The 21,741-nt window shown below is 34.5% G+C and overlaps 1 protein-coding gene across 10 annotated transcripts in view; it reads right to left on the minus strand.

Annotated features, from left to right (window-relative positions):
* Positions 1 to 21,741, minus strand: part of LOC143226800 (protein trachealess-like) — a 310,183-nt gene that overhangs the window by 133,669 nt on the left and 154,773 nt on the right. The window contains exon 1 of one of the 10 annotated variants that reach the window (XM_076458343.1): positions 14,679 to 14,827. The exons of 8 other annotated variants lie outside the window; for them this stretch is intronic. The gene's annotated coding sequence lies outside the window, so the exon portion shown is untranslated. Of the gene's footprint in view, positions 1 to 14,678; positions 14,828 to 21,741 lie in introns of those variants that run through there. One more of the 10 variants, XM_076458321.1, reaches the window with a different exon arrangement.

A 21,741-nucleotide genomic window follows, 5' to 3' on the forward strand; every position in this document is an offset into this window, starting at 1 on the left:
GTGGCCATCTGTTCAGTTTCTAATATATTACATGTGGTCACATATCCTCCGGTAGGTTGAGTGGAATTTTACGGACTTACAATGTTAAAATTCAGAGTTGGTTTCGCGGTGGGCACAGTTCAGATAGCCCCTTGTACAGTTAACACAAGAGCATGTGTTATCTTCAGTGAGCATACCAACTCAGTTCATTACATCTTAGAAATTATTACTATGTAATTACCAGTTTATCCCTGATATCTTCTATATTATCATCAATGATCATATTAAATCAGTTTGATAACCTTTACATAGGATTCCAACCAATCATATAATCTCTGTTATCTCACGTGTGGTCATCATTGATTGCATTAGTTCAGTTTCCAAGACTTCTCATAAAATCACCATTAATCATGCGAGTCTAACCCCCCATTATCTCAAAAAATTCACCACTTAACGTATCAGCTGAGACCCTGCTATTTTAAATAACATTACCATCAACCATACCAGTCTGAGTCCCTTCCTAATATCTTGAGTAAGATCGTCATTTAAGATATTAGTTTCGTCCTCGATGTTTTACATAACAACACCATCAGTCATACCAGTGTCATTCATACATAGTAAAATCACCTGTAACACCAACTGATTTCCCAGTATTTCCGTTTATACCTAATATCTTGCAACTAATCAGCATCAACCTAAAGATGTGTCCGTTAAATACGATCAACATTGACCACACCAGCTAAATCTTTGCTATTTTACATAAAGTTATCACATTTGCCAACATCTTATTGAGATATGTTCATTGATGTTTTATATTAAATAAAGAGATAACTAGCCCTCATAAACTAATTGTAGTATTAGAGCTTATAAACGCAACGCTCTGAACAACATGGTTCAGTCTATACCAGCCTGATGAACAAAGTACCTCTATTGTCTTACATACAAAAGATACGCATGAAAGGGAATAAGGGAAGATTTACTGAGTATCCATTAACACGAGTTCTTTAACTCATAAATACATTTCGGTATTCTTATCTACACCTAATAATCCGTTAACGAAAATAATTTAGTAGCTCTTATGTATAAAAGAAAGATAGGTGAGGGTCTCAGCAATTTCATTTCCCAAACGTTTCTTTTTTGTTAAAGTTTTAGCGTAGCAACTAATGTGGTCTCAGGAATAAATCAGGATCTGAAACAGAACTAAACTGGTCTTTTCAACAGCTTCCTTTTTTACAAAGTAACCTCAACAGTGCTCTGCAGTGAATGGCTTTTGTACACAATGATGAATCCATCCGTTGTTCATCACTTACTGTCAGACATACAATAATAACAAAGATCTGTGTAGTGTTACTTAGCAACGCTATTCGCAAAAGAAAAACAAAACACTGGACCATGTACGAAATGGGTTGTTTAACAATGAAATTTTTCGTCAAAACACCTGACTTTAATTGACTATGTGTTCACATACAAGTTTTGCTCTCTACGTAATAGATTTTTTTCTTATTAGTAAAGAAGAACAGTAAATTTTAGCTTTCTTTAGTTATTATTTTCTTAGTGCAGAGCTTATATAATGAATTATCTGCACTTTTTTTTAGTTAGTGTTTGCGTACTCACAACAAAGTAATGCCAGGTTAGGTGTTCTATTTCATTAATAATACAGTAGGACAGTAGAATGGATTTTCAATAATTGTTGATACTCCAGAAAAAAACGTTTTCTGGTAACAGGTTCCACTCATTCAGGAAATAAGTTGCAAAAAAAAAACGGATTTTAATTAACATCTGTATGGTCATATCTTCAGGAAATAAACTGAAAAAAACGGATTTTGATTAACATCTGTATGGTCATATCTTCAGGAAATAAACTGAAAAGAGCAGGTTTTAATTTACATCTGTATGGTCATATCTTCAGGAAATAAACTGAAAAGAGCAGGTTTTAATTTACATCTGTATGGTCATATCTTCAGGAAATAAACTGAAAAGAGCAGGTTTTAATTTACATCTGTATGGTCATAATATGTAACCTCTTGGCCAAGTGTTGTTAGTTTTGTTTTTCTCCCGACATAGTCAGGTGGTTCAGTCGCTTGACTCATAGCCTGAGAATTGAGGGTTCGAATCCCCGCCCATCAAAATGCTCTTTCAGCCGTGGGGATATTATTATGTGGTGGTCAATTCCCCTATTCGTTGCAAAAAGAGTAGTAGTGATGATTAGCTGCCTCCCCTCTAGTCTTTCACTACTAAATTAGAGAAGGCTAGCGCAGATATCCCTCGTGTAGCTTTACGCGAAATTCAAAATAAACTGAACCCAGTGTTTTTCATCTTCTAGAGACGAATATTCGAATCTAAGAATATATATATAATCCTTTTGTGGGAAAATTATGTTTTACCTTCAGACACACCATAACATTTATCATAATGTTTGAGTTACAACCTGATATAATATTTGAATGAACATTTTATTTTGGTTTTCAAATTTTGATATTTGAGTTCCTAATTACAGATGCAATCATTACACAAAAGAATTTATTGTAAGCTTTTATAGATTGCCATCTTAACGTTAAGCATTAACAAAACATAATCAATGTAAAATATTGAAAAAACACATAAAGTTGGTTGGTTGATTTCTTGTTTACACAGATTGCCAAACGTTTGCACAAACTGATGATAAGAAACTCGACAAGATTACTACAATTCGTTCTAATCGAAGTAAAATCTGCGAAAAGGTGTTTACATTTTAGTATTAACAAACTAAAACTTGACATATTTTGTTGACATAACTAATATGAAGCTAGATTTTAAAAGAAACTATTGATATTGATCTAAGTACATAGCGTTAAATTAAAAATTGACAGAAGACGCTGACATATTGAAATATGTGGTTGTGCTTATAACAATTAATATAGAAGGACAGTTACAATGTAGATGTGATGATAGCAATTAATCTAAAGAAAGAACAGTCACAATGTCGCTGTGGTGATAGTAATTCATTTAGAATAAGTACAGTCATAATGTGGTTGTGTTGGTTGTGATTAATCTAGAGAAAGGACAGTCACAATGTCGCTGTGGTGATAGTAATTCATTTAGAATAAGTACAGTCATAATGTGGTTGTGTTGGTTGTGATTAATCTAGAGAAAGGACAGTCACAATGTCGCTGTGGTGATAGTAATTCATTTAGAATAAGTACAGTCATAATGTGGTTGTGTTGGTTGTGATTAATCTAGAGAAAGGACAATCACAATGTCGCTGTGGTGATAGTAATTCATTTAGAATAAGTACAGTCATAATGTGGTTGTGTTGGTTGTGATTAATCTAGAGAAAGGACAGTCACAATGTCGCTGTGGTGATAGTAATTCATTTAGAATAAGTACAGTCATAATGTGGTTGTGTTGGTTGTGATTAATCTAGAGAAAGGACAATCACAATGTCGCTGTGGTGATAGTAATTCATTTAGAATAAGTACAGTCATAATGTGGTTGTGTTGGTTGTGATTAATCTAGAGAAAGGACAGTCACAATGTCGCTGTGGTGATAGTAATTCATTTAGAATAAGTACAGTCATAATGTGGTTGTGTTGGTTGTGATTAATCTAGAGAAAGGACAATCACAATGTCGCTGTGGTGATAGTAATTCATTTAGAATAAGTACAGTCATAATGTGGTTGTGTTGGTTGTGATTAATCTAGAGAAAGGACAATCACAATGTCGCTGTGGTGATAGTAATTCATTTAGAATAAGTACAGTCATAATGTGGTTGTGTTGATAGTGATTAATTTAGAGCAAGAACAGTCACAATGTGGATCAAACTTTATAAATGTTGGTTATTGAAATATTTTCCTGTCCACTCGCAGAAATCTACGCACACGTATATATATATTTCTTCTCTTCAATTGACTTCTCATATCTACAAAATTCCAAATGATTTTTTTATCTTCATTTATTATACACAAAAGTTTTAAGCAACGTTTTTTACACTAGATTTATTGTGGCCCTGAAATATTGTAGAACAAGTTATCGATCTTTGTACACAGCTTCAAACTTACGATTTGTGTTTGAATAAGAAAAAAAAAAAAAAGACCACGTTCACTGACCTCATTTTAACAAATACCTCATTCAATTTGTTGATTCAAACTTCCTCGGCCTAATTGCAGTTGGAAACTTGTAGAATCTAAAATTTGGACTTGTTTGCTCTGAGTATACGTTTCAGTCCAACCCCACGGCTTACTTCGAGAGCATTTGTTACCGCTCACATATTGTTTCCACAAACGTTGTTAAAACTTTGAAAATCAACCGAATCTTTGCCCTCATTACCAAAACAAGGAGAAACACCACGGGAGACCAGCCTCCCTCAGTTACAAAAGACGTTCTATCAACACAGAACAAAGCCCTATGATGAAGCTTGGAGTGACTAACAGTAAATGAAAATGTAAGTACAGTCTGAAGGCACACAAATAGAATGTGAATGAAGGTATTAACTTCAACTTTGAAGAACGAATAAAATGGTGCCTACCCCTCTAATACCAAACACAAAGTAGGGCTTAACTGTCTACTGAAAAACCTCTAAACAAAGTCGTATTAACCTCTATCAAACAACCAAATATTCTGACTGTGTCTGTCTAGCTCTCTTTCAATCTAGCTGTTTGTCATTAAAATGAATTACGTCTTGAGTTACTTCCTCCATACTAGTTTGTCAATGAAATAAGTTATCTCATAAGTTACTTTCTCCACACTAGTTTGTCAGTAACATAATTTTCCTCTTGAGTTACTTCCTCCACACTAGTTTGTCAGTAACATAATTTCCCTCTTGAGTTACTTCCTCCACACTAGTTTGTCAATAAAATGAATTACCTCTTGAGTTACTTCCTCCACACTAGTTTGTCAATAAAATGAATTACCTCTTGAGCTACTTCCTCCACACTAGTTTGTCAGTAACATAATTTCCCTCTTGAGTTACTTCCTCCACACTAGTTTGTCAGTAACATAATTTCCCTCTTGAGTTACTTCCTTCACACTAGTTTGTCAGTAACATAATTTCCCTCTTGAGTTACTTCCTCCACACTAGTTTGTCAATAAAATGAATTACCTCTTGAGTTACTTCCTCCACACTAGTTTGTCAATAAAATGAATTACCTCTTGAGTTACTTCCTCCACACTAGTTTGTCAGTAACATAATTTCCCTCTTGAGTTACTTCCTCCACACTAGTTTGTCAGTAACATAATTTCCCTCTTGAGTTACTTCCTCCACACTAGTTTGTCAGTAACATGATTTCCCTCTTGAGTTACTTCCTCCACACTAGTTTGTCAGTAACATAATTTCCCTCTTGAGTTACTTCCTCCACACTAGTTTGTCAATAAAATGAATTACCTCTTGAGCTACTTCCTCCACACTAGTTTGTCAGTAACATAATTTCCCTCTTGAGTTACTTTCTCCACACTAGTTTGTCAGTAACATAATTTCCCTCTTGAGTTACTTCCTTCACACTAGTTTGTCAGTAACATAATTTCCCTCTTGAGTTACTTCCTCCACACTAGTTTGTCAATAAAATGAATTACCTCTTGAGTTACTTCCTCCACACTAGTTTGTCAGTAACATAATTTCCCTCTTAAGTTACTTCCTCCACACTAGTTTGTCAATAAAAATATTTATCTCTTGAATCACGTCCTTCTCAATAAAGTGTTAATGAGAAACTCAAAACAATTAGTTTTAACTATGTTGTTATTTCTTTCACAGTGCTATAATAAGAGATACAAAACTACTTCCATTGGTATCTTAAAGAGTAAGAAAATGAAAGGTTATATCTTGTAAAAGTTACTTCGTCCACAATGATAAGTGGATTAAGAAAGACGAAGAGCTAGTTTTTATTTAAGATGTTTTGGTTTTTTAACCAGGGGTGGATAAAGTACGAAGATAAAGAATTAGCTGTTATTTAAGTTACTTCCACCGAGATGGACAATTACTAAGATAAGTAACAAAACTAACTACTGTCTAAATTACTTCCTTTTCAATGGTGTGGCAATAAAAAATTAGTTCTTATCTAAATTGCTTCCTCTACTGTAGTGCGTCAATAAAAGAAACATAACATTTTATTATTGTCTTATTTACTTCCTATTTAGTGGTGTGTCAGTAAAAGCAATAAAAAACACTTTTATCTTTATGATGGTGTGTCAATAAGAGAGATGTGTGTGTGTGTATTTTTCGTATAGCAAAGCCACAAAGAGCTATCTGCTCAGCCCACCCAGGGGAATCGAACCGCTGATTTTAGCGTTGTAAATCCGGAGACATACCGCTGTACTAGCGGGGTGCAATAAAAAAGATAAGAAATTATGATGTTTTGGTAAAAAGAATAACAAAACAGTTTTTGACAAAATCATTTCCTTTAAATAATGTATTAAGAATATGATATATTTTTTAAAAAGCTTAATTTTCTTTGAGTTATTTCCTTTGTGACGATTTGCTGAGAAAAATGTTAAAAGCAAACACAGTAGTAGTGAATAAAAAATAACAATAGTCAAAGTGTCATTCTTTATGGTGATGTGTCAATAAGCAAGATAAAAACGTGTAAATTACTTTCTACATAATATTACACATATACATGCATATGAAGAGTTAGCAAAGATAATATTAAGCAATTTATCGTCCCCATATAATACTTTAAAGTTTGTATTTCAAAAACCCGTATAAATTTCCTGTATAATGTTTAGACTTTGTATTGAAACAGCAGGAATCAGGTAAAAATTATAGCTAACTGTCTTAGCCAATAGTCTTTGTAGTTGTGCATCGTGCTGTTTTAGGAAAAGAATTGGTTAGTGTATTCAACAAACTGACAGGATACTAAATTACCCCAGGTCACAAGATCACCACAAGATCCACGTATCTATGATTGTATAATTGAGGGTTCCTAGTTAGAATCAGACAGACTCTGTATACACTAACAGAGAATATCGCCTTTAGTATGCTAGGAGTTTAGACTACATGTGGTTAAAATTTTCCTTCTGGGCAAAAAGATAATTGCCAGAGATTTCAACGTTTATTTAACTCCCCCCTCCTTCTTTCCCCTTCAATACTTAAGTGTGCAGCCGCTTTTGCCGTGGGCGCGGACGTGGCAGAACTTCCCCCCACAAACAAATGAAATGAAAGTAGGTTTGAATCTGGATCAAAGCCAAACAGTATTTAATCGCCAAGGCACGACAAAGATGATATTTTAGTTGTTAGACAGCAAGACACGTATATCCGAATTAAACACCTTTTTTTCGACGTATTTGGATATTCAATATAGATGTATAGAAACACAATAATTAATATCCCTCCCACACAATTGTCTCGTTGTTTATTCTAATATCCTGGATATAAAACCATCGAACCAAATCTTTATAAGGTCCTTTTCTCGCCACGAGATTACTTTTATTACCGGACCTCAACCAGATATAATTAAATTAAAACAGGCTGATTTACAGAGAAACGTAGATATTTTTAAATATCGTAAGGTTTGAGGAGTGATTTATTTAAAGTAAAAAAATGGAATAGCTTCAGCATAAATCAAGTTACAGCTATTTAGCAACAGTAAAACGTTTGCACCATATGAAAACATCTAAATTTAGATTAGAACATCTGTAAACTAATCACAAGTTTATTCTATCACTATGATTATGAGAAACAGTTTAGAGCTTTAGCCCTCAAAAAGGAGTTATCATACTGCACTATTTTGAGTAATTGTAAATTTTTTACTTGTTATAATACTCGACGTGAAGAACTAGAAAAAAAAGAGAGTGCAATAAATAACATAGTCCACCTACAATTAATAGGACTAGTTGTAATACAGATTGTGCTCTATTTTCGTGTAATTCAGTGTTATTAGGAGCCATGTGATCGACGAAGACAAGGTCCCACAAGTAATTTGGTGAGCAGGTAGTTCGAAAATCTGCGTTGAAAAAAGACGTTGAGGTCCATGGACCTCACTAGTGATTCTAGAGTTAAGTAAGCCTGTGCAACATATCCTTTTTCATCTTCAGTCTGCTAAAAGTCTGCTTTATTCTGGTTGTAGGAAATAAAAGCGAACGAAATTTGAGATTGCTGTCAACCACCAGTTTATCAATTGTATGTTATCATAAGTCTCTTGTCATAGTTTAGAAGAAAGTCTCCGGATGTTGTTCCAGCTACACCAAGTAAAGCCCTCTAACTGACAAGTAAGCTTAGAATGAGGGATCCGTGTGATTAAAAAGGATACACTTTAATTAGAGAAAGTGTGAGGCAGTTTAAAAGAGAGTAATGACCCAAAGAGGTCAATGCATGTTGTATGTCAACCACTACTGTGGCTTGACTAGCAGACGATTTGGTATGCGACCAGCATCAAACAATAACTTAATCAGGGACAATTGCTTTAAACGCACCATTACACAAGTGCTCTCCCAGCATGTTAATGTATTCATTTCCTTGGCAGAAACATTAATTTGATGAGCACGTACGTTTAGGGCTCATGTTCTGATGAAGCCAATTCCACATTACGTTCCACATGGTAGGAATGAAAGTTTTAAAAGTTGACGTTTGCCAGAGATGGGTATAAAACCCATGTTATTTTTCGACGAAACCATCAAAGACCAAATATTGCCATAGACACTAATTATAATAAACGAACATTGTGGTTCGTTTGATTCGTAGGTCACGTAGACTAAAATATTAGATATAAAGGTAAAATATGCATCTCATGTACTGTCACAAAATTAATCTGATACAGATTTCAATAAGCTAAAAAACACAATCCCCAAAATTACTCGGACTTGACTGAAAATGTCTTTATTTTCTCAATTATTAATAACATCAAAGGACACACATAATACACTCCCTGCCCTCACCTTCCCAGTGATTCAATGATAGGTCTGGGGGTTTATGTATGTATGTGTTTTCTTATAGCAAAGCCACATGGAGCTATCTGCTGAGTCCACCGAAGGGAATCGATCCCCTGAGTTTAGCTTTGTAAGTCCGAAGACTTACTGCTGTACCAGCGGAGAACTTGGGGTTTATAACGCTAAACATTGGATTTCGATTGTGGAAATAGGCAAAACACAAATAGTCCATTCTGCAGTTTCAGGTTTAACAACAAACATACAAAGTTAACGATATTAATCAATTAACAGTTTAATTAGCAATGCTGTTGGTCGTATAGTATAAATCCTAATTGAAGTTCTCTTTTTTTTTACTTGTTTTTTAAGTTATAGCAACATTCTTTGCTCAAAACAAGACCAAATGACAACAAAAAGAACAAAATCACATTTTTCTGTGGTGAGCAAAGTTATTTTGTGCTTTCGAAACGTGAAGGAAAAGTACTTTCATACTGCCCTCTCGTGATATTAATTGATTTTAAAATTACCACATAATACGGCTACAGAAACGGCTTATGACACTACAGGTCACTGAATGAGAGATATGATAAATTACACTCCTAGGATATTTGTGTAGTCGGAGTTCACGAAAAAAACAACAGAACTTTTACATCTGTGAAACAAAATAAACTCCAACTATTTAGCACCATAGGAACCATAATGGCACACGAAAATCATTTATACAATAAAAAGATACTATATGCGCAAAAAAAAATCACTTTAAGAGTTCGTTTATTTTGTTTTGTTGAATTTCGTGCAAAGCCATATGAGGGTTATCTGCGTTAGCCGTCCCTAATTTAGCAATGTAAGACTAGAGGGAAGGCAGCTAGTCATCACCATCAACTCTTGAGCTACTCCTAAACCAATAAATAGTGGGACTGACACCTAAACTTTTGAATAACGAGAAGTTTTTTGACCACCATGAACACGAGTTTTATCATGCTTCTAAGTTCAAGTAGCCATATTTCAGCTCATCAATCAGATCTTGTAACATATTTTAGCTTAGACTTAGACCTGGTAGACATGTTTCACCTAATCAACCACTCTTCCTGTAGCCATGTTTACGCTCATCAAATAGAGATTTCGTAACCATGTTTCAGTGGATAAGTCTCAATTCTCGTAACTATGATTTATTCCATTCGTCTGGGGTTTTATAGTCACATATGAGGACAAATCTAAAATGAGTTGTTTTGTGATATTCTTTAATGACACAAAATTGGAGTGTTTGACCTAAGTGGCATCTTACGTGCGTGAGGGCAAAACGGCGAATCAAAGACCTCTACATTTCAAATAATAGAGCTTCCTAATTTTAAACTACTAAACAATGGAAAGCTCACCAGCTAGTGGCACCCCGACAACATATAAAAACGGATTTCACTATCATTTTCGTAATGCGCTTACAGCTGAAAGTGTGAAGCACGTATCAAAACCTGGACCCTTCCATCTGCAGCCCGGCACGGCAACCACTTGGACACACCTAGTTCGTGAAGTGGAACAGAGTTTCCTTTTAATGACTTAGAGCAATTATTATAAGTGACAAAAATATTATAGGCTTGTTGGCAGCTTCTATAAAATAGGAGCATAAAATTGTAGTCAGGATATATTACTTTATATATATAGGTAATTTATTCCATTTCTTTAGAACACATTATAACAGCTTTTTCCATAATTTAAAACTGTTTTATTGCTAGCGATCTGCAAAATACACAAATAAAAGTTGTATTTTTTTATTATAATTCGTATTGTTGATCAGATATGAATGTAGCACAAAGATTATACTTAAAAACTGATCGTTTTGTTGTTGTTTTATAATGAATGTTTTTCAGAGTTAATGCTTTCTTTCCTTTATCAATGTCCTTCGGATTTTTTTTAATCATAAGGTTATGTGTACAACGTTTTTGTTCCTCGCCAGTCGATTCCCGGAGTGAACCAAAACTGTTTATCAACCCCAAACAAGAAATGATCTACTAATAGACTTTACTTTCTGTTCCATCGCGTCGTCGAAGAATCTGTTGTACAACCAGAACAGAGGACAGCAATAATTCTTGTAGCTTGTCAACTCAGTATGTATTGTACCCAAGAGTTATTTTCTCACACAAAGCGCTTCATTGCTCAACTATATTTAACATACTTTCAATTATATAAGGTATATGTAGGGAGAACGGTGTCACAAGCACCGAGGTGGAAAAAGAACTGTGACATATAGCAGGGGTACATCTCGGATCTTAAATAGATGATATTTTAGTTGTCTTTTGTGTAAACTCATTTCCGGCTAAATACCTTTAACATGATGACACTGGGAAGTTCAAGCATTTCTGATCTATTTTGTTGAGTCTCTTTGAAATCAAATCCAGCTAAAGTATTTTGCGTAGAAAAACGTACGACACTCGAAGATAGGCTACCTCTTTTTTCACTCTTAATTTAATACAGTTTACGACGACTACATACAAACACTTCCGATACAATAAGAATAAGCAGTGTTTTAGTTTTCTCTTTTCTCTGAACAATAGTCTACCTAAACACTCTAACGTGTATTATGATAATATCAGATAATCTAATTAAAGATAATCTTTCAGTTTCTGTTAATTTAATACAGTTATAGTTTTACAAAAAAAAAGAATAAAGTTTAAGCAGGAAATAATTTCCTTACTCAATTTTGTCCTACTACATCAAACATTTTTCATAATTCACCGACACTCACTTCAGTTATTTTCTCGTCAGTCCACTAATTAGTATGCTCTTAAATCGACTGAATGAAAACTCGTGGGAAGGCCTATCTCCAAAATAAAAACCTGGAGCCACATCTATCCTTCGTCTATTCTATAAAGTGTGTATATGACAATAGCAGAGAGAACATTGAAACATCAGTATTGTTTGTTTCAGACTTTTCGCGCAAAATGGATTTCTTCGCATTGTCACCCTTAAATTTGACCTGGGAGACTACTGACAAAACAGCTAGTCAGCAGCACCTACCGCCAATTCTTGTACCACTTTTGCCTTACCGAATAATAGTGTTTCACCGTCACTCTCTTATAACACAAACACGTAGTCTCAAAATATTAATCGTGTTTTGACTGTGAAAACGGGTCGCAAAATGAACCCTCAAATTCATAATCTGAGCCAGCTAACTACTACACCACACCCGGCCTGAAAGAGCAGTAAGATACAACCGAAAAGGAGAGCTATTTAAAAGGACATCATTAAAGCACAACATAAACATAATGCGACATTTTTTTACTGAGTTTTGTTTTGTTGTGTTTTTTTTTTAATTTCGCGCAAAGCTGCACAAGCGCTATCTGCGATAGGCGTCCCTATTTTAGCAGTTTAAGACTAGAGGGAAGACAGCTAGTCATCTCTACCCACCGCCAATTCTTGGGCTACTCTTTTACCAACGAATAGTGGGATTGACTGTCACATTATAACGCCCTCACGGCTGAAAGGGCTAGTATATTTTCAAAAAGTAGTTCTCATACACGCCGTTCCACCGCGAATTTATATCAGAACGATAGCTACATGGCTTGCTGATACGTATAATCAAAATCGTTTTATTATAAATTGCTTCTCTCCTGCACCCTAGAGACACAGCGAAATGTCTGCGGACTTATACCACTAGAAACCGGATTACTATACTAATAGTGGGCTGAGCACAAATGAGCCGTTGTTTAGCTTAATACTTAACCTCAAACAAACAAACACCCTTCTATATGAAAAAAAAAAAAGAAAAAATATAGAAAATAACAGTGGACATGATTTTTGGTCATTTAAGCTGTGTCACATATGATACCAAACATCATTAAAATAAATGTATTAAAAATAAACTTTTAATTAACGCTTGTTCCATGGTATCTATAATATTACATTTTTTCTGCTAGTAGTATATAATCACGTTTTTATATTGAAATATTAAATTGCTCCTTTGATATTTTGTCTATCTATTTATTTATTCGCCAACCTGTTTGTTTTTCTGTCCATCTATTTAGCTATCTCCCAACCTGTTAATTTCTCTAACTATCTGCCTATCAATCAACCAGGTATTTTTCTCACCAGTAGACTTACACAACATGTATATTATTTCTATGTAATTAACAACTTAAGTACTCGATGACCAAAATGGTTATCGTACATGCAAATCGATTGAAATACTTCATCAAAGTATCTTATCACTTGATCTACCAGCTTAGAGTTAGAGGCAAGGCAACATTCAAAACCGTGATCCTTACGTGACTAGATTTCTAGCTACAGGTATGTGCAAGGCGTTTGCCTTGAATTTGCTATCAATTACCATAAATTGAACTACGAGTCAAAAGTTGTTTACAATAAAAATAACGTTCTCAGAAAAGTGAGTTGCCAAAGACACGACAAGGATGTTCATGGCGAACACTAATTTGTTTTTTAATGTTTAACGTTGCTAGGATATGTATTATTTGTCGACATTTTTCAGCAGTTTTCTATCTACAAAAGATTTTGTCATTATTTTTATTCAACATGTATAATATTAAACAGTATTTCTTACATTACTAAAAATATTTTACCCTTTTTCCAGTGTGTCCAAATCTTTGTCTAAATGAGTTAAATCGTATTATCAAGTTCCAGACTTTTTTATAATACAAAATCTGTTGGTGTTTATTCAATAATAAGAAATATGTTTGTAATAAATTAGTATAAGGCATTTGCGCCTGTCATAAGTGATTTGTCTGTAAGTAACAATCTGTTAACAAACGAATATCAGTCAGAAAATAACATTCCACAAAAAAATTTGATTCAACAAGCTCCAGCAATCTAACCAAGGACTGTGTAACAGAAGATATCAAACCCCTACAAAGTAATTTGTCGTTCCATTCTTACAAGGGTTATATTCCATAAGATAACATTCTCCTAAGAATACTCAATTCCAAGAGACACCAGAAATCTAACCAAAGGTTGTATGGCAAAAGATAGCATGACACAAAAAAAAGTTTGATTCTAAGATCTGACCAAGGGTTAAAGGGCAAAAGATAGCATACTATAAAATATTTGATTCTAACAAACAGCAGCATTCTAGCCAAAGGTTCTAAGGCAAAAGATAGCATACCGTAAAGAACGTTGTACTCTAAGAAACAACAATATTCTAGTCTAAGGCTAACAAAAACAAGAACAAAAAAAACATCAGCATTGTAACCAGGGTTTTAGAGCAGAACATAATATACCACAAAGAAGTTTCGATACTGAGTTGTATTCTGATCAAGAGTTGCACGACAGATGACAGCAAACCAGAAATAAATGTATTTTCTAAGATGAACCAGTATTCTAACTAATTGGTTTTAACCAGAAGATATCATATCACAAAGTGGTTTTGTCGTTAGAAAACAATAGTTTTTCTAGCCTTAGGTTATGTAGCAGAAGACAGCACCCCATAGAAACACCACCATTTAAATAAAAGGTTCTAGGGGAAGACAGTAAATCGTATCTGAGTAAATGTTAAATTAATTGATGCTGTACTTCAAGAGTAAAAGGTTGTGTCTTAAGGTAGCAAACCACGAAATAAACTTGTCTAAATTCAAAATGATGGATAAAGATCACAAGGTGGTAGTTTACCCAGAAAGAGTTTTTTTATGCTTTGGTGAAGAAATGAAGATGAAAACATACAAAGGAGGTTTTAGTTCAGAATGATAAATATCTATGCGTACAGAAAGCCGTTGTTTATTTACGACACAACAAAGACTGCATTAGAAAAAAAATTAAGTAGAAATATGACTAGTAATAGGATATCAGAGAACGTTGCCTTAGAGACTTAAATCAAACCGACACATGTATCATATCATATGTATAAATAAGGATAAACGCTCTAACCTTCAGCTTAGCATGTTTGGAATGTCACTTCCAACTCTGTCTATAAGTCTTGAATAATATAAATGTTAATGGCTCAACAGAAAAGGCCGTTGGAAAATAACACTAGATACGGATGAATGAAACTTGCATTGAAAAGAGAAACACGTGGAATGAAGCTTGCGCTTTTCGTGCGAAATGAGTTCGAGAGCGAATAGGGTGAACTGATGAATTAGGCTTTCCCAACAGCCTTCTAGCCCAAACCCCTTCAGCGCACTCATGGGGAAAACACAAGAGGTTGCACATAGCGTTCCAGGTGACCGCCAATGATCATTCTTAAATGAGTAGCCAATTTATTAGCAGAGTTCCTGCATGGATTACACACAGTATGTGTCATTTCCAATACTTGCATATCTGTTTGAAGATAGTGAGTGAGAAACCTATCAACTTGGGAATTATGCACACAGTTATCTCATGTTTACTGAATAGACTCAACCATCTTGCTCACATCTCCAAGGAATACTGTTTATTACAAATTATATACATGTATTATATTTAACAGATACGTATGTCAAAAGAGGGTCCTTGTTTATATGCATCTTGTAAATTTCTGCGAAAGAAACGAGAAAGTGACTTTTGAAACAAAGTAACACAAAACAACATTTTACTGACATTGATGAGTAATTCGTGAATCAAAATGTCAGCTGAATCTGAGAAACTAAAATGTGCTTCTCTACCAAATTGTAGTCCAACGTAACGTTTCCTTTAAATTTATGTCAAACAAGTTTTACAGTGCTCTGTTTACATGAGCGCAAGAAGAAATCGGTCGATTTAGTCTAATGGCTGTATATTGTTTATCACAAAATTAAATTCAAGCTTAGTTACAATTGCTCCCAAACTGGAGTCCCTCGGATCCTCGTAGGGCCGCTGCAAAGTGTCAGGGTCTGTAGCAAATTTACAGAATATACAATACTGTTAAGGTACTCTGTGGTTATAGATTAATTAGGTTGGGGTCTCAATTAAATTGTGGAATGTTCCGAGGGGCCTTATACTTAGAACGTTTTGGAACTCATGAATTATCAGTTGTTAGACCACATGATCTTAGGCTGTTTCCGCTTCTGCATCTGAGGTAAGTTTAGGTGGATCAAATATTTCTGTGTTTAGGTTCCTTGATACAGTGTTTAGTGTTTCCTGTCAGCGCAGGAAATATACAGGTTAGTTCAGATATCTCTGTGTAGTCATTGTAGTATTTACTTTTAGCATAAAGAAAAGCCGAATGAGTTCATGTGCCTTTGTACACTGCTTACTTTCAACGTAGAGAAAAGTTAGGTTAGCTCATGTGCCTTTGTACACTGCTTACTTTCAACGTAGAGAAAAGTTAGGTTAGCTCATGTGCCTTTGTACACTGCTTACTTTCAACGTAGAGAAAAGTTAGGTTAGCTCATGTGCCTTTGTACACTGCTTACTTTCAACGTAGAGAAAAGTTAGGTTAGCTCATGTGCCTTTGCACACTGCTTACTTTCAACGTAGAGAAAAGTTAGGTTAGCTCATGTGCCTTTGTACACTGCTTACTTTCAACGTAGAGAAAAGTTAGGTTAGTTCGTGTGCCTTTGTACACTGCTTACTTTCAACGTAGAGAAAGTTAGGGTTAGCTCATGTGCCTTTGTACACTGCTTACTTCAACGTAGAGAAAAGTTAGGTTAGCTCATGTGCCTTTGTACCGCTTACTTTCAACGTAGAGAAAGTTAGGTTAGCTCATGTGCCTTTGTACACTGCTTACTTTCAACGTAGAGAAAAGTTAGGTTAGTTCGTGTGCCTTTGTACACTGCTTACTTTCAACGTAGAGAAAAGTTAGGTTAGCTCATGTGCCTTTGTACACTGCTTACTTTCAACGTAGAGAAAAGTTAGGTTAGCTCATGTGCCTTTGTACACTGCTTACTTTCAACGTAGAGAAAGTTAGGTTAGCTCATGTGCCTTTGTACACTGCTTACTTTCAACGTAGAAAAGTTAGGTTAGCTCATGTGCCTTTGTACACTGCTTACTTTCAACGTAGAGAAAAGTTAGGTTAGCTCATGTGCCTTTGTACACTGCTTACTTTCAACGTAGAGAAAAGTTAGGTTAGCTCATGTGCCTTTGTACACTGCTTACTTTCAACGTAGAGAAAAGTTAGGTTAGTTCGTGTGCCTTTGTACACTGCTTACTTTCAACGTAGAGAAAAGTTAGGTTAGCTCATGTGCCTTTGTACACTGCTTACTTTCAACGTAGAGAAAAGTTAGGTTAGTTCGTGTGCCTTTATACAGGGTTTACTGTCAACGTATAGAAAAAACTAGGTTAATTAATTTGAATGTTATTGTATAGTGTTTAGTAATGTAAATCGGTAATTTAACGAAATTGTCATATTTGCAGTACAAACTCACAAAATAACTTCTTTTTAGACAATATTTCTCTTTCAGCTTATTACATGTTTATTATTTTTTCGCCACGTTTACCAAAATATAACGAAGTAATGTTACCGGGTTCAATACATCAGAAACTTACCATGTTTAAATTTATATTTACAGTTTTCATAATCAGAAAATGTAGAAAGCATGTTTTTAATATATCAGTTGTTGTTTACAGTTTAAGCTTATCAATATTTCTTCTGTCTGTCTCTCTTATTGTTAATATTTCTTCTGTCTGTCCCTCTTATTGCTAGACAATATTTCCAATAGAAAGCCGATATTCTCTGTAAATGAATCCATTTGCAGCGAAAAGCACGAGCTAGGATTTTTGTTTCTTGAATAATTTTTATCTTATTCGTAAAGCAATCAGCTGAGGTTCTGGCTAGAAAAACACATTCACAAAGCCTTGTCTGACCGGTGATATATACAGTTTGATTTGAAACTTATTATTCTTATCATTAACGGGCAGAAGACTTCATCCCCGGGATGACAGGGTTTACAGTAAACGGTTCGCAATGACTAGGTGAGTCGTTTAGGGCCATGCTGGCCGCTATTAAAGCCTATCTTCCGAGCAAAAGAAAGAACAGCGCTTGTACCTCATAACTCATGGGTTCTAACCACATCCGCAAGAATTTGCACCGTTTAAGCCATCATCGGGTGCGTCCATTTATTTAAAGTCTATCCTCTTTGCACATAAACGGGAACAGGTCCTAATCTCCCGCTGACAAAATAGCCCCACTTGAGAATCCCTGGATTCCGTCAATGGCTTTTTCTTCTTCTAATTCTCTTTTGCTTTGATTTGGGAATTGTATAACAGGAAAAAAAAAAAACACCCTTCCATCTTCTCGAGCGCACGAAGGTGTTTTTATTTTTTACGCAAAACTAACAGTGGGTATGTCCAATATCTCGTGGCTACCGATTATGCAAGACAGATGAGACGATAACGTGTTAAAGACATCGTTTCTTACAGAATTAACTGCATCGCTGCGCCTGTACCGTTAAAATATGGATTCTAACAGGCTGAGGTTCGATAATGGCTCCTTTAAATTATACAAAACTGATAAATGACTTCATAATACATAAAATTCAAGAGTGGTGTTGAGTAAGGGTTGCATATATATCAACTGAGAAATGTTCTTTTACCTTAAATCAACATATATTTTTTATAAAAAAAGTCTGATTACACAACACATACTACATAAGATCCTAAGTTTAAATAACATCGATTAAATATTGTTGAATATAAATATATGACATGAACAACCCAATAATATCTGAGAAAAACAATATACAAGAACGTGAGAACAGATCTCGAGTGGTAGTTATCACATAAAGTAACATCGATTAAATGTTGTTGAAGATATATACGTAACAAAAACAACCCAATAATAATTTTGAAAAGAACGATATAAAAGAACGTGAGAACAGATCTCGAGTGGTAATTACCACATAAAGTAACATCGATTAAACATTGTTGAAGATATATACGTAACAAAAACAACCCAATAATAATTTTTAAAAGAACGATATAAAAGGACGTGAGAACAGATCCTGAGTGGTAATTATCACATAAAGTAACATCGATTAAACATTGTTGAAGATATATACGTAACAAAAACAACCCAATAATAATTTTTAAAAGAACGATATAAAAGAACGTGAGAACAGATCCTGAGTGGTAATTGTCACATAAAGTAACATCGATTAAACATTGTTGAAGATATATACGTAACAAAAACAACCCAATAATAATTTTTAAAAGAACGATATAAAAGAACGTGAGAACAGATCCTGAGTGGTAATTATCACATAAAGTAACATCGATTAAACATTGTTGAAGATAAATACGTAACAAAGCAATACAATACTATTTTTGAAAAGAACGATATACAAGAACACATCAGAAAATATTTTGATATTGCTTTTATACATGAACGAAGGTATATAAATACATATATAATAATATTGCGCAATAATTTAGGAATAGAAAACTAATGAAAGTTTCGTTCCTTTTTCATTTTAAAACGAGTCAGGTTTATCGTCAATTACAAAGGTGTTAACGCCACCAACTCCACAAATCAAAATATTAAGGCAACAATGATGTGTTTTGTTGATGTTATTTTACACACAACTTCGTATTTATATATAGTTATGTCAAAATAAAAATAAAGACGTATTTAATGATTGGGATTAGATTTACTCATGTAATAGACTAATGCCCGTGTAAGTCAGGTCTATGATGTAATGATTCTAAACCACTACTTACTGGATCAAGAAATCTATTCGAAGTTGTTGTATTTCTTTTGTAAGTGAAGCAGTTATTATATTTAAAACAAGTTAGAAAACACAGTAAATAAGAACAATATATCGATGATTAGTTTGATCATTTTTCAAATGACACTTCATTGATTTGGCTCCTATGATGACCTGAAATGGATAACTGACAGTTGAGTATAGAAACTGAATGATCCCACTAAAATGCCTTTGAATTTTCAACAACTAACTAATACTTAAAAATAAACAACAACAATTACTTCTTGTCCTTTTCTTGAAACGACAGTTAAAAAAAGACAAATACTTCTGACGACGTACATGTTCGTTAATCATAGTCATCAATATTCGAATAGAAATCAAATACCCTATGGGTGACAGGAAACTCCTAGATATCAGTACTAAATATTCCATAGAGTTCGCCATTTGTGGCTGTAAGTGTTTGTCGATCAATATTTAAAAACTGGAACAAAAATACATCCTACGATTAATATGTTGTTAAAACATGTAGTGGCCAATACCGGATACTTCGTATGGTTAGTTATAGATCCTCATAAAAGTAGGGCAATCGGTAATAGACAGAAGGAAAAGAAAACAATACGTGCATTTAATAACCTGTACACTATACATAATTTTTCAAGTCTAACTATAAATGTATAGAATGGGATACGTGCACTTTGCCCACCACGGGTATCGAAATACGAGTTTTAGTGTGTAAGCCCTCAAGCATGCAACTAGTGTAGTTGAAATCACGCACTGTGATAAACATACCAAAGTACAATTAGTCTAGCTGGAATCACATACGGAAATGCAACTGATGCATTTGGCGTCCTACATGGTAATACATGTATGATGATGACTCGGCATGGACAGGTGGTTAAGGTATTCGACTCGTAATCCGAGGCTCGCGAGCTTGAATCCCCGTCACACCAAAACATGCTCGCCCTTTCAGTTGTTGGGGGCGTTATAGCGTGACGATCAATCCAACTATTCGTTGTTAAAAGAATAGCCCAAGACTTGGTGGTGGATGGTGATGACTAGCTTCCTTACCTCTAGTCTTACCCTGCTAAATTAATGACGACTAGCTAGGTACCCCTCGAGTAGCTTAGGGAGAAATTCAACACAAACCAAACCGTATGATGATACGACTGTAATATAATTTGGTATGAGTTATCCAGTCAAAATGTTTTAGAACTACCCTGATTAGCCCGAATTATATATGGTGAAACATTAAAAGTTTTAGTAATGTAAACTTAATAGAGAATCTAACATACTACGTAAGAACAAATAAAATATATTTACATGTACGGTGAGTAGAAAAAGAACAAGAGTTTAAGTTATTTATTGTTACGTGACTTACAGTTACTAAAAACTATCTTTACTATTGAAATACTTGTATCAATATCACGTCGACTGACCTTTAATCTTTTGGCCTCAAAGTATTGGGTTTCAAAATTAGAGAGTGGTGAAACAATGTATTCAGTTTATACTGAAAATATTTTATATAAGCATCGTTCCTAGTTTGATGCGGGTATTATCAAGAAAACAAACTGGGTTCCTTTTCCAAGGTTTTTACAATAAAAGTTAACTGAAAAAATTTAAATCGTTTTAACAAAATATACAACTTACCTCGGAAACAGTAAAACGGTCATTTCAGTCCTAACATATGTATAAAGACACACGTTTGGGAACAGCATATGTTTCACCCAAGATGACTTTTACAATGATACTAGTTTTTTGTGGTTGTTTTTTTTTATTTACATAATTATATATTCTCTACTGTTCGAAGTTGCCCGTCCTTGGAATTCCCCTGAGGACAAAATTAGTCACGAGACAGTTTAAAGTGACCTTAGGAGGTGTTAAAAATCTGGCGAGCTTTTGATGAATGAACTGTCAACACTTTCATACAAATTTATGTAATTTTATGTATTGTATTTTTTCCTATCAATTTGATATAGAAACGTTGTATAGTTTGAGTTATCATTTCTAATCGTGTATGCTCAGTGATTATTGTGAACACGTTTCTTCCTGTTTTATCCACTAATCTCAGATCTGAAATAGTATCGTTGTAAAAAGACTTGGATATAACATATTCTGTCTCCCAAAGATTGATTTTATCCTACATAAACATGTTAAACGCGATCTTATGTTGTTGTTTTTAGTTCATAACTTATATTGTTTATGTTTTTGTTTTGTTTTTGAATTTCGCGCAAAGCTACACGAGAGCTATCTGCACTGGCTGTCCCTAATATAGCAGTGTAAGACTAGAGGGGAGGCATCTAGTGATCACCACCCGCCGCCAACTTTTACCAACGAATAGGGAGTTTGACCGTCACATTATAACGTCCCTACGGCTGAAAGGGCGAGCATGTTTG

Source organism: Tachypleus tridentatus, chromosome 1, assembly GCF_004210375.1.
Source record: "Tachypleus tridentatus isolate NWPU-2018 chromosome 1, ASM421037v1, whole genome shotgun sequence".
In the NCBI taxonomy this organism is placed as follows: domain Eukaryota; kingdom Metazoa; phylum Arthropoda; class Merostomata; order Xiphosura; family Limulidae; genus Tachypleus; species Tachypleus tridentatus.